Genomic DNA, 14,166 nt, shown 5'->3' on the forward strand with positions numbered 1-14,166 from the left:
ACCTCTTCCTGGTGGGATGTGCACTCATTGGATCATCTCCTCATAGGCCATGTTTTGGTCCCTGGCCCTAGCAATGTTCCCTGGAGGGGTGAGGTCTGGGACCCTTGTGACATAGGCATCTCAGAACCCCAAATTCTGTGCCTGTTCCCCTCTCTCAATGGCCTCCTGAGCCTCCCGGTCTAGAGGTACAACAACTTCGGGACCTGGGGAGCTGCTTCCAGTCTCTGATCCCCATTTTCACTCAGTCTCCTCCATGGATCCCCAGTCATCCATACCTTCTTCCAAAGAGCCATGCTTCATGTAGAAGGATAGGGAATCCATTCTAACAGGACACTTTTCACCCTCAATGCTGGCGTTGGAAGAAGACACCTGGGCAACTTCTGTCTGGACAGGCAGGGGAATACTTATAGGGGTGGATTCCGTAATGGCCCTGACCAACGGTACTTCTGGCCAGGTCCCTACTGTTTGGGTGGACACGGATCCCCTCCCTATAGGGCTCTGTGACCGAACTCCCTTCCCGCAGACTGTAAGCCCACCAACTACAGGCAGGGCCTCCATCTGCATCATCAGCCTGAAGATGCCTCTTCCTGCTCCTCAGAGGAACTTTGACTCCTTCCCTGTCACCTCCTGAGTGAGGCCTGTATCCCACATAACTGTAAGCTTCTTTGGATGGCCTTCGCTTTTCTCTGCCCTGATCAGCAAATCACCACATTGCTCACATTGAACCCACGCCTGCACCCTCAGAGTAACAGTGGCACATTGGGGAGACATACCACTCCAAGGAACTCCCGACCTCCTCCGGTGCACAATGTGAGTCCGCCATCCGGCACCATCCCGATACCAGTATCCCAAACTAGCGGGGGATCAGGTGGGTAGATCTGCTCTCGGCTCTGCTCCGCAGGGTTTTCGGCCGTGGTGGGAACACTCTTCGCTCCTCTGGTGAACGACATGCCTCCTTCTCCTACACGTGTCTCCTGCTAGGGGCCACGCCTGGAGGAGGGGATATTAATAGGGTCCCCTGGAACTAGCCCCACTGCCCTTCTCGGCATGGCCGACTACGATCCCCACAGTATGCATGCAGAAACTATACAGAATAAATGTCCCACTGTCGAATGCACCTCCGGCGTCCACTTCTCTGTCCTTCCCTGGACCCTTGACGCCATCTTGACCATCCACACTAGGACTCCTTGCTATCAAGCAATTGCTGCATTCATGGATCCTGACACATTTGTCTCCTGCCCTCCATTTTCTGATAGCAGAATACATCTCATAGTCCATATGAAAAATCTTTATCACTTTACAGTCTCTCTGAGAGCATTTGCGTTGCCACAAGCATCCCTCCATGTGGGCTTCCAGCCTCAACCCACTCTCCCTGCCTCCCACAGTTGCAGTCTCACACCCGGCCTGGTCCTTGAATAGCAGTTCCGGACACAAAAATATATTTTTTGGACTTTTTCTTGTGCCGTTGCCAAGGACAACTGGCCCAATAATTAATGGCAAAATCCCAGATGAGCCCCAAAATGTAGCAGGTTTTCAAGGCCTGTGGCCTGATGTGGGTCTGCCATTGTTACCGGTTACCTTTCCAGCCCATATGAGCTGCGGCCCTGGGTGTGAGGACTGAGACATAAACCACTCTGGCATCTTTGTTTGGTTGTTTTATTGTAGATAAAAGGGGATGGGAGAAGGGAATGAGTGGGATACTCCTTTAGGCTTCAACTATGTACACTTGGGACTCTGTTCCTGAAAATGCCCGTTGGCGCTTCCTTGACGGCAGTTGGCGCCTGCCAACGCTCACTAACTCTGAGAACACTCCGCAACTTAATAGAAGTGCTGAATCCTCGACTTGTAGTCCAGAAAATCCAGGACTGTGAAATTGTTGAACCACTGACACTGTTATACTGCAACAAGTCACTGAATACTTCCCTCCGCCTTGCTATGTCTTGAGGTAGTATGTTGCAGAATCCTGTAAAGCTGTAAATCCCATCTCTGTACAATTCAGGGCCCAATAGCAGGTGCCCCTTTAACCTTGAAATCTTCGGGGTTCGCTGTCTAGACACCCCCCTCTGTACCTTCAGGGTCCTCAACCTAGCTACCCCCTTTCAGCTATCTGGCACTGGATCCCAGAACCTCTTCCGGAGTGGTCCCATCTGACTCTGGCAGACCCCCAGGGTCAATCCTCAGTACTCACAGCCTGTGTAGGCTTTCCGCCAAAGACACTGTGCCACGCACTTCCCCCTCAAACTTATACCCACTCCCAGAATCCTTAGCAGCATAATCTGCCTTCTGGGGTAGTTACAAGCTGGGATGTGTCCCCTGATTGGGATTCCCACACTGCCCTATGAGAAGCCTATCACAGGAGCCAGTTGGTATACTTCTCCCCTCAGCAGGCACATCTGGAAGCCCTGACACCCTAGCAAAATAAATCCTAGCCCTGCTGTTAAGCAGACAAGCCCCACTATACATTTACCTTGCACCTACCTGTAGGGTGCTACATTTGTTTATAGCACAGAAAATAAAAACCACAGACGTGATCAAATGCCACCAAAAGAATGCTCTATTTGTGGGAAAAAGGGCATCTATTTTATTTGGGTACAGCATTGCATGACTGCACAATTGTCAGTTAAAGTAAAGCAGTGCCTTATCGCAAAAAATGGCCTGGTCATTAAGGGGGAACATCTTCCAGAGCTGAAGTGGATAAAGGCATGTAAACACCTGTACCTGCACCTTGGCTTTTTCGTTCAAATAATTTTTATTTCAATTTTTCAAACAAACAGGGTAAAGGAATGAGCAGGTATTAGTCACAGTATTGCATAAAAATAAACATTTCCAACAACAACAAAAATTAAGCATCTCGTACAGCAGTTTCAAGCCATGGACACATTGCCTTATTTGCATATGTATGAATTTGCAAACGTGTGAGGTGCCCTCTAGTGGTGCGAGTTGGAATTTCCTACAATAAGTAATACATAGTTTAACGTATTCCCAGGATGGAGTCCGTGGCCATCTAGTGGCCAAAACTGCCATTGCAATGTATGAAGTTGTCAAGTGAACTTGGGAGCCATGAGCAATTCAAAGGTTTTGTGTGTTTGAGTAGTGTTGATAATCTCCAGGAAGGAGGGGGGTTGATTGTCTTTCCATTTTCTGATTATGTTAATTCTGGTTGCGAGGAGTATATTAGTTACCATTTTATGAGATTTCAACGGAATGCATTCGATTGACAGGTTCAGTAACGCCATTTCAGGAGAGGGAGGGATGCGGGATCCTATAACGGCAGAGATCAAGTCGAACACATCCTCCCATAGGGTGAGTATGGGGGGACATGTCCACATTATGTGTTTAAGCGTGCCCGAGAGGCCGCAGCCTCTCCAACTGGTGGAAGAGGCCGTGGGGGCAAATCTCGCTATCACAGATGGTGTGAGGTACCACCGGGGGGGTTAGTTTTAAGTGTAATTCCCTAAGTGATGCGCTTAGTGTGGCTTTGTAGCCTGATGTCAGTGCCGTTTTCCACTGAGACGAAGTGAACGCGACCCCTAAGTCTTGTTCCCATTTAGAAAGAGGGTGGGTTTTGGTGAATGTGTCTTTTTCACCCAGTAAAGGGTAGATAAGCGATATGCCTCTGGCCATCTGTAGTGGCGATGTCAGATATCTCCATATGGTAGTGGGTATTTTAGTCCTAAGCTGGGGCACCTTGGCTTTTTCATGTGCATAAGACATACATTGATCTTGTTTTTTCATGGTTTCATTTGTTGCCCTGTATGAGCAGCCATTAAAGAGGTTGTAAACCCATATTACTTTTTTTTTTTTTGCAACCTGTAACCTTGCATACTAGCTCATTATGAAATACTTACCTTAGAGCGAGCTCCCGCCGTGCCGTCCGCTCACCTCGATGACGGCGACATGTCCAGTCGCCTGTCTTCCGGGATTGCGGCATCCGGCCATCTGATTGGCCAAAGCCGCGGTGACGTCACTCCCGCGCACGCGCGCTGGAGCCGACAGTCACTGCACGGGGCTCCGAGGAAACGGCACCAGCGGCCGTTCCTTCAGAGCGCATGCGCCAGTGACGTCACTGGCTGCATGTAAGGTAAATATCTCCTAAACGGTACATGTTTAGGAGATATTTACAGTACCCATAGGTAAGCCTTATCATAGGCTTATCTATAGGTAAAAGTTTTAGAGGAGGGTTTACTTCCTCTTTAAGTAAATCTTTACCTTGTCAATAATTACTGTTTGTGTTAAAACATGAGGCAAGGCGCTGCACAGAACATTGCATGACCTTGTTCTTTAGTGTGAGACCTGACATTTACTGTATAGACACTACATATCCCATAATTCCTAGTCTTCTAGCCTGGTGCTTATGCAGGTGGGAGCTACACAGTACTTAGATGTTATTGTTCAATAGTTTTTATTGAAAATTTTTCAATACAACATACAAGAATGCAAGAAACATTGCAAAGAAATATTGTTCCAAGTAAAGAATAACATAGAACAGCCAACCGCAACAAATCTGCGTCAATAACAACCAGACAGAAATAGCAAAACATGGGGTCATCATAATAACAGCAGTAGGTGTCAATTAGTCATCGACTAGATCTAGGTTCAAATTCAGGGTAGAGCAGGCGTAGGTAAAGGGTGGTACCATTGTGACCAGGGTTGCCACAAGGAGAGGGACCTTTGATAGTTCCCTCCGCTCGAGGCAAACATCAGTTCATACATACTGTGGGTGTGTACCATGTCCAGGACTTCGTGTAATGAGGGGGGTTGCGTCCGTTTCCAATTTCTTGTAATGGACAATCTAGCTGCCAAAAGAACATGGGTGACTATGTGTCTAAGAGCAGGGGAAAACGTTTCTATGGTGATATTAAGTAAGGCGAGAGCCGCGGTAGGTGTGACCACGGATTTCGTGATTTCAGAGATCGTATGAAAGACATCTTGCCAGTATGTACGGAGAGACGGGCAGTCCCATAGAATGTGGTAAATGTCGCCCAGGTGCCCGCAGTTCCTCCAACATAGTGGAGAAGAGTGCCTATAGAATTTCGCCAATTTGGTAGGTGTTAGGTGCCAGCGAAGTGTGATTTTAATTGTTTGCTCCCATAAAGCCGAGCATTTGGTGTGTTTATATGCATGTCTCAGTGCCGTTTGCCATTGAGCTGTAGTGAACGATTGGTGGAGATCCGCCTCCCATTGAAGAAGAGGACGCGATTTGGTAAATGTGGATTTGTCTTGTAAGGTCTGGTATATCAGTGATATGCCTCTAGAGGCAGCAGATGGGTTGAGTAGGAAATGCCATACAGTGCTTGGTAGTCTGTAACATGGTGTCGGTAAGGTAGAGAGAAGATGCTTAAGTCTGATATAGGAAAAGAGTTCAGATGCAGGAAGATGGTATGCGTGTTGAAGGGACGAAAAGGATTTCAGCTTCGTATCGTGGAACAGATGTTGTATTGTCAGTATGCCTCGTGCTTTCCAAGCTGTGAGGGAAATATCAGGAATCAGTAGGGTGAGTGTTTCCAAAGGTAACGGTGGAGACATCAAGTTAGGGTTTTTCTCTGTCATGATCAGCAATTTACGCCATACTACCAATGATGCTACCATCGGGGGAGAAAAGGAAGTTGGGATTTTTGGACCATATGGGGCGCAGAGAAGCCAGATCCGCAGGGGCACGTGAGGAGTTTGAGAGGATTCGATCTGCCCCCAGCTAGTGCTGAGTGTAGAGCGAAACCATTCTTTAAGTTGAGTTGTCAGCGTGGCGTGGTAATAGTCGCGAAAGTCTACATACCCAGCTCCACCCGCGAATCTATGTTTGGCTACGATCGAATGGGCGCAACGTGATTTCTTATGCTGCCACATATATGCTCGTAAAGTGGATTGTAGGGACATGAAGTACGAGTTGGGAAGAGGGATAGGTAACGTGCGGAATAAATATAGCAATTGGGGGAGAATCATCATTTTAAACGCCGCAAGTCTACCCGACCAGGAGAATTCATGGTTTTGGAGTTTTTGAAGGTCAGAGTGCATTTTGGACAGGAATGGGGCATAGTTCGTTTTGAAAAGGAGTTTCACCGATTTGGTTAGCTGGATACCCAGATACGGGATGGAGTGATCAGCCCATGAAAATGGAAATTGTTGTTGTAAAATAGTTTTAGTCGTCAAGTCAAGATGCAGGTCAAGTATTACAGATTTGGTCACGTTCATTTTGTAGTATGATATGTCGCTGAACCACTTCAATATTCGATAAGTTTCAGGTAGGGAAGATGTGGGATTTGTAAGCATCACTATCACATCGTCAGCGAATAAACTGATTTTGTGTGTTACCGATCCTAGTCGAAATCCAGATATAAGGGGGTTGGAGCGTATATGGGCTGCCAGAGGTTCCATGAGAAGATTAAAGATCAAGGGGGAGAGTGGGCAACCCTGACGAGTGCCATTTGTAATATTAAATGGTTTCGATAACATGCTAGCCGTGTATACTTTAGCTGAGGGAGTAGAATATAGTGCAAGAACTGCCGACAATATGTTGCCCTGGAACCCGAACTTGAGTAAAACAGCTCTTAAGTAATCCCAATGGATCCTGTCAAACGCCTTCTCTGCATCTAAGGAAAGAAGCAGAGAAGGCGTTCGAGAGATCTCAGCATGGTGGATGATGTCTATCAGTCTTCTGGTAGCATCTGATGCCTGGCGGAATGGAGTGAAACCAGATTGGTCCAAGTGGACAATGGAGGGGAGAATTTGCTTGAGTCTGTTAGCAACCAACTTGGCGTAAATTTTGGTGTCAAGATTTAGGAGGGATATTGGCCTAAAATTTTGTGGAAGGGTGGGCGATTTCCCTGGTTTAGGAAGTGTAATGATCAAAGCTTGTAGCATTTCTGCTGGGAATTTAGAGGAAGAAGCGGCTTGGAGGAAGACAGGTAGCATATGAGGTGTCAGAATTGTTTGGAAGCACTTGAAGTACTCGCCTGACAGGCCGTCCGGCCCAGGCGACTTATTCGAGGGCAAAGTGGAGATGGTGTCCACAATTTCCTGTTCCGTAAACGGAGCATTTAAAGTATCTAATTGGTCCTTGGATAGGGAGGGGAGAGAGACATCAGCCAGGAATTTATCTATTTCCTCCCGAGAGGGTTGGTGCGTCCCCTGGTCGCATTTTATGTTATATAGAGTCTCATAATAGACACTAAACGCGTCTGCAATGGCTTGTGGGTTGTATTCCTTCCTAGAGGTGGAAGGGTTGTGCAAATATTCGATTCTAGATTTCACTCTTTGTCCCTTAATTTTTTGTGCCATGCTCTTCCCGGCTCTATTGGAGGTGGCGTAAGACACTGCTTTACACCGGCGGTGGAACCGTTCAAAGTCCACCAACAATAAAGACCGTAGCTCCTGTCTCATCGCAGTAAGTGTCACCCTATTGCCATGATCAGGGTTAGCTTTATTCTTCAAATCTAGGTCAGTTATAGAAGAAAGGAGAGAATCTATGCGATTAGATCTTTTCCTTTTTTCTCTAGAGCCCGCCTGAATCAACAATCCTCTCACAAACGCCTTGTGGGCGTTCCACACCACAGCCGGGTCGGACACTGAGCCCTGATTAGTGACAAAAAATTGTCGAAGGTGACCAGAAATATGTTCAATGATTTGGGGTTGTTGTAATAGGAAATTGTTAGTGCGCCACACAAAGTGAGATTGCTGGGGTGACTTGTCTGACAGGGTGAGTGTCAGTGGGGCATGGTCCGACCAGGCTATCGTATGGATTTCAGAAGCTAGCACACGTTGCAGTAACCATTTATCCAGTAGGAAGAGGTCGATTCTCGAGTAAGTATTATGGCTCGGCGAATAGTATGTGAAATCACGTTCTTCCGCGTGTTGACATCTCCACGCATCGTGAAGGTCATAGGAGTGGATCAGCGACTTTAAGCGGGAGCCATGGCGTTTGGAAGGGGCAGTAGAGTCCAAAGAAGCGTCAGGGATGGTGTTAAAGTCCCCGCATACAATAAGATGTCCTTTTTGAATCTTGGTGGCAAGTTTGAGGACTTTGGAGATGAAAGGCATCTGTCGCTGATTGGGCGCATATAAATTAAGAATTGTATATTGCTCATTGTTTATGGAACAAACAAGGACAAGGTAACGGCCTTCTGCATCTGTAAGTAAGTCAATTTGCTGAAAGGAGACCGAGTCCCTAACGGCTATCATCACACCTCGTTTCTTGGCTGTGTAGCAGGCATGCACCACATAGGGAAAGTTTTTATGTTTGCAGTAAGGCAGTGGAGTCTGAGAGAAATGAGTCTCTTGCACGCATAGTACATCACTTTTATGGAGGTTGGCAGTAGTCCATAGCGATTTTCGCTTGACCGGGTGGTTTAACCCCCTTGCATTAATAGATAGTACTGTGAGTGGCATGTCCTATCTAGGACGGGCTAGAAGTGTTGGCAAGGGTACTCACACTTTAGACGATTGACACCAAACGAACAAGAAGTGTACGGATGACTGCTGGTCCCACAAGGGCCTGAGTGGCTGGGAAACGTCTTCACTGAAGGATCTGGAACAATAAAGCGAACACCAGTATCCACAAATACAAACAAACAACAAAAAGAAAATTTGGCTGCAAAGCAAACTTAGAAGAAAAAATGTGGTACAGAGCAGGCGGTCGTATAGCCGCTATTAGTAGGTGGAAAAGCGTTTGAGGTGCTGCGAGGGATGAGAGTCCACCTGAAAAATGGAAGGCACCGGTAGGGGACACAGACGTGGTGTGCTACCAGTGTATTGGGGGAAAGAGTCTTACATCAGAGCTCTGAGAGGAGAACGGAGGAGGGAGTTGATGCTGTGTAGGGTCCACTGCACCCGGCACTCACGGACGCTGGTGTGAGTTTCCAGTGTGGTGGTACCTGGACTGCCTGGTTCCCGAGGCCATGGTCTGCATTGGCTCATCCCTGGGTGGAGTAGGTACAATTCCCCATGAGTTAAGTAACCGCATGCCATTTTGCAAAGTGGAAATGGTATGGGGAACCCCATTTTTGGTGACTAAAATAGTAGCCGGATGCCGCCATTTATACGGGATATTGTGGTTCATCAAGGCTTTTGTGATGGAGCTGAGTTGTCTCCTCAGTTGGAGCGTGTATTTGGAGAGATCCGCAAATAACTGTATCCCCTCATAAGGAGCAGGGAGTGTGCGTTGAAGTCGTGAGGCAGCCAGGAGATGGTCCTTAGTTTGGTAAAAATGGACCCTCATAAGGGTGTCCCGTGGTACTGAGTCAGCGAGATGAGAAGCCTTAGGCAGCCTGTGAATACGATCTATAGTGAGATCCATAGCAGAGCAGTCAGGGAGCATGGCCGCCATGAGGGAGCTGGCATAGTTATGAAGTTCACTTTGAGGGACAGACTCAGGGATGCCACGCAGCTTAACATTGTTGCGCCTAGATCTGTCCTCCAAGTCAGCCAGCTTAGCTTTGATCCACAGTTGTTCATCCCTAGTTTCATCGAAGGTGTCTATGATATCATTGATGGTGTCAGTACAGTCAGCCATCTGCGATTCTACAGAGGTGAGTCTGCGATCCATCCCCTGCACATCAGATGCAATTTTGCCAAACAGGGAGGTCAGATTTTGAAACAGGGACGATTGGAAGGATAGTAACATGTCCTTCAAGGTAGTATCTACCACAGGCTGACCAGTAGTTGGAAAGTCTGCAAAGGAGGCCTGCAAGGAGGGGGCTGAAAGGATGTCAGTGTCCTGGCTTTCATGAGGGAGACATGTGGGCTGCAGCTCCAGCCTCATGCGGGCTTTTGCAGGGCTGGAAGAGGCTGGGGAGTATGCTCCTGGTCCAGAGGGGGAAGATGGGGAAGTCTGGGGCGGTATTACCTCCGACGGATCCCCGATGTCCCCCGATCCATGAGGAGAGATGAAGGCCGCGGGAGCGCCGGCGCCATCTTGGCGGGAAGCGGCGCGCTGCGGGGGCCTGGAGAAGAAGGCAGTGAGCTTCTGCGGCCGATGATTGTCCTTCCTCTTTCGGGACATTGTGGGCAGACCGTCCACGGGAAGCTCCGGAGTCGGTGTGAGCGGTGAAACGAGTGCCGGTGGGTCCGTCGTCGCTGGGAAGCCTCCGTTGTCCTCACAGAGAAAAGGCTTAAGCGGCCATCTCTGGTGCCGGCAAGCCACGCCCCTCAGTACTTAGATGTTACACAGATATGAGTTGGCAGAACATTCACAGACAAACAGAGAGCTCACGCATTCACTGTATCCATTGTTTTGCTGTATCATTAGCACTCCCATATTTGTAATGCAACACAGAGAGAGTGGTGATACGTGCATTGATGCATGCATCCTGTCAGACCCAGAACAGGACGCTGTCCTTTCCCCTTGCTCAATGGGTTTAACTAGCTGAAGCAGTACATGGGCATAAAGGAATAGATCAACCATGCCACAAACTGTAAGCTACAACCTGTGTGCCCATCATTGCAAGGCAAGACAAAGAAGTTAAGCTACTAAAAATATTAAAAAGTATACAATACCTTTAAGATGCCCCTAGCGCATGATGCATACTCAAAGGGTAACTCTAATTTTGTGGGGAAAAAAATCAAAATAAAGAAAAAACAATATAGCGTATACAATTGCAACACAAATCATATTGTAATTGAATTTTATTAAAAATTACCTTTTCTTTTCAATCTGAAGCTGTTGAAATTTTCTGACAATGCAATATGGCCCCTACCGAGGAAGTCAGAGGAGCATCACGCTCGACATAACGCGTATAGGGGGGGCGGAGCGTGCGTGGTCGACGCAGATCTTCTCTCCGGTGCATTATCTACGAATCTTTTAGCAGAGCAGGCACGGCTGAGTGCCCTGCGAATGTGAGTGAAATATTTTTCTCTAATAAAGCTGATTTGAACTGCTAAGCAGAGAGCACTAGATTTTGCCATATTTCTATCCCCACACATGTCCCGGAATCCCCGGAGCTGAATAACAGGGAGGCCCTTTCCTGGAGTCATATATCCGTGATATATGCGATTGCTGTCCCATTTGGGTCTGGCAGGAAGGTGAGAGGCTAATCCATTTGGTGGAGGGATTCACATATTGGTGTCTACAATATATTTATCATCACTGGATCACATTTAGTTGTACACTGGGGCACTTTGATTATTATTGGCATTCGAGCACGAGCACTATCGTGTGCTTTATGAACTGGATGTGTTTATTATTATTATCCATTTATTCATTTGTCACTTTTTTGAATTGTGTATGTTTGGCGCATCACGTTTTGTATGATTACTTGATTATTGTGATTTGTGAACACTATTGGTGTATGCTGCCGGACAGTAAATATTTATTTACACATTTGATGTTTCACTTTTATGCACTTTATTTACGCACAGTGAATTTGTGTTGAGTTTACATCACTATTTGGTTTGCGCTGATAGTTTTTGTTATATTAATGCAATATGGCTACCTGGAGCTCTTCTGTACACAAAATGTGTACTGACCACACCCCAGATACATAATTTCCTGTGTGTGTGTGATTGGCTCACCGAATTTCCCAGAAGTCTGCACTAAGATAAAAAATATGATTCAGGCATCCCCTGCAACAAAAAAATGTCATTTTTGGTGAGATACTCCCAATAGGAACACGTTTAAAGGGATGCAGGCCCAGCATCTTTCCTCATTAGAGCTCTGCAGCTGCCACAGCTGATAGATATTTATGAAACCACTCCCATTAGACCCACTCAGCACAGAGGCACAGAGGAACAAACAATGATTTCTTCAGAATAACAAAAGGTAGGAATCTGCAACAAATTTTGTTAAAATCCTTGTAATGTACTTAGATCACCCAGAGGGGAATGTTTTTTTCTCAACAAAAGAGGAGTCACGCTTTAATCTGACAATCACATGTAATTCTCTTTCTATGTATTGGGGAACAATTGATTGCAGAAAGTTACAAGGGATAGACTCTATTTCCCCACTTCCTATTCTCTACATCCTTCCCCTCCATCTTTACCCCTTTCTCTTTTCCTCTCCCCTTTTCTTTTACTTTTTCTGCAGACCCAACATCTTTTTCTTCACTATCTTTTATTTTCTTTAACTCTCTATCCTTTTCTCCCAGCTACAATTGTAAAAGTCTATTTCCAAACATGCCTATAGGCATCTTCTTGTATAAGCACAAGGTACTTAGGAATTGGAAGCCACTGTGTAAAGTATAGTAGTTACGTTGTTATTACCTTCTTGTACCTGTCACATTTGCAATCTATGTAAACCATTTGAACTGCATATATGTGTTTTCATTTTTCTTTATCGTGTTCATAATAAACACAATTTAAAATAAATAACTGCCATTACTGCCCATTTACAAATGAATGCCTCCACATTTCTGCTTCTTACGGCAAACTTTAAAAATGTGCGCTGCATAGGATATTTTTCTCAGCAGAAACCATCATAAAATATGAGAGAAAAAAATAGGAAAAGGGATGGACGGTGCATAAAAAAAAACAAAAAAAAACAAGATTATGTAAAATAAATAAACCAAACTATATAACTGAATGCAAGTCTAAATGATTTAACTCCAAGGGCCAAAGAGCTGCAATTAGCCCCCAGACCATAGATTGGGCACCACTGATCAAGAGCAATGGTTGGACAGAAAAAAAAATGTATAATCTGTAACTTGCAGCTTTGTATTCTCTATATGAATCTTTATGCTTATGAATATTAGGGTCCTGCTGAATATGTCCTAAAAGACTTAAAGAGCCAGAATGAGAGAGGCCATATGTCAACTATGACATGGTTCTAAAGAAATTTTGAAAGGGTAAAAGAAAAGTTGGTTAAAGTGAGTTTAAACCTTAAAATGATTGTAGATGATCACTGTGTAAAACAACCCATTCAGTTTAAAATTGAAATGGAAGGCAAGTACATTGTGTATAGATATATAAAAAAAAAATTATAAAAATCGTTTTTTAACCCCTTTTTTTTAAGTGATCACATTCCTTCTGTTCTCAGCTGCATAAGAGCTGGAGAGGAGAAGCAGCAGAACACTGAATTTCCCAGTGAAAGGCTATGTGTGTGTGTGTGTGGGGGGGGGGGGGGGGGGTCAGGGCAAGTCTGATTATTGAAGAAGAGCAGCACAGCTAGAGAACTGACTATGCTGTGCTCTCTTTCTTAGTGTGGTCAGTTTTTAATAGGACAATACAAAGAGAACAAGATAATTTTCCATACAAGTGCATGGTACAGCAAGCACATATCAGAAATTTGAAATGTTGGTTTTACGTATTCTTAACAATGAGTTTGCCTTTTTTGCTGCTTTGTGATCTGTTGAGTATACCATTTAAAGTGGTTTGTTTTATCAGTTAGAATAGTGTAAAAAATACCCATTTATTTCTATGCATTCTGCTCTGTCATTCAAAACCATCTTATCTCCTTGCCCAAGTTACCTCTGAGAATTACATAATATTTAAATTGTGAAGAGGAAAATGTGTTATGTCCATGGGAATATCAAACAAAGAGTATGAGTAGATGGGTCATGTAAAAGATAAAATTAAAAATACAGTTCAGCGGGAAGGGGGTATTTCTTTTTTTGAAACTTCAAGAGTGGCATGGGAAAAAAAAAAAACTGTTCCTTTCTAATACATACATGGATGATGCCCTTAAGCTGTATGTGGTTACAGAATAGCAGGATAATCACAGATAGCGTTAGTGGCACCAGATTTTGACATCACATAATTTGCATGTGTAATACTTTTTTCTACTTTTAGATTCTTGCTTGGCTATCATAGAGCAGCAGCACTCCGATATCATCCATTACAGCTAGAAAAAAAAGCATTTTAGGTAGTTCTGCATGTGACACCTGGTTGGTACCAGGCATGGTTTTACCTGTGCAAGTAGCAGACACAACATATCTAAAAGCAATAGGAAATAGTACTCTTAAAAAAAAAATATATATATATATATATATATATATATATATATTTATATATATATATATATACTTTGGGTATAATTATACCTTGGGCATTGGCTCAATAATCAGATAATAGAGTCTTTTTTTCACAGTACCACACTATATTGTCCTAAAAGCTTAATAAAATGTCAAAGCATAGTGCACAACACTTCAAAGCTAAAACCCCACATTCCTTGACCTTCCTTCTTTTCCTGTATCTTCACTTATTCCCAAAATGCTTAAAATATAGACTTCAGTTAAATATTTG

The 14,166-nt window shown here is 44.9% G+C and overlaps 1 protein-coding gene across 4 annotated transcripts in view; it reads right to left on the reverse strand.

Annotated features, from left to right (window-relative positions):
* LOC309561721 (potassium channel subfamily T member 2) overlaps positions 1-14,166 on the reverse strand; it is a 1,381,641-nt gene that overhangs the window by 239,775 nt on the left and 1,127,700 nt on the right. The gene's annotated exons all lie outside the window — the stretch shown is intronic.

Source organism: Pelophylax lessonae (assembly GCF_965119305.1).
Source record: "Pelophylax lessonae genome assembly, chromosome: 8".
Classification (NCBI taxonomy): domain Eukaryota; kingdom Metazoa; phylum Chordata; class Amphibia; order Anura; family Ranidae; genus Pelophylax; species Pelophylax lessonae.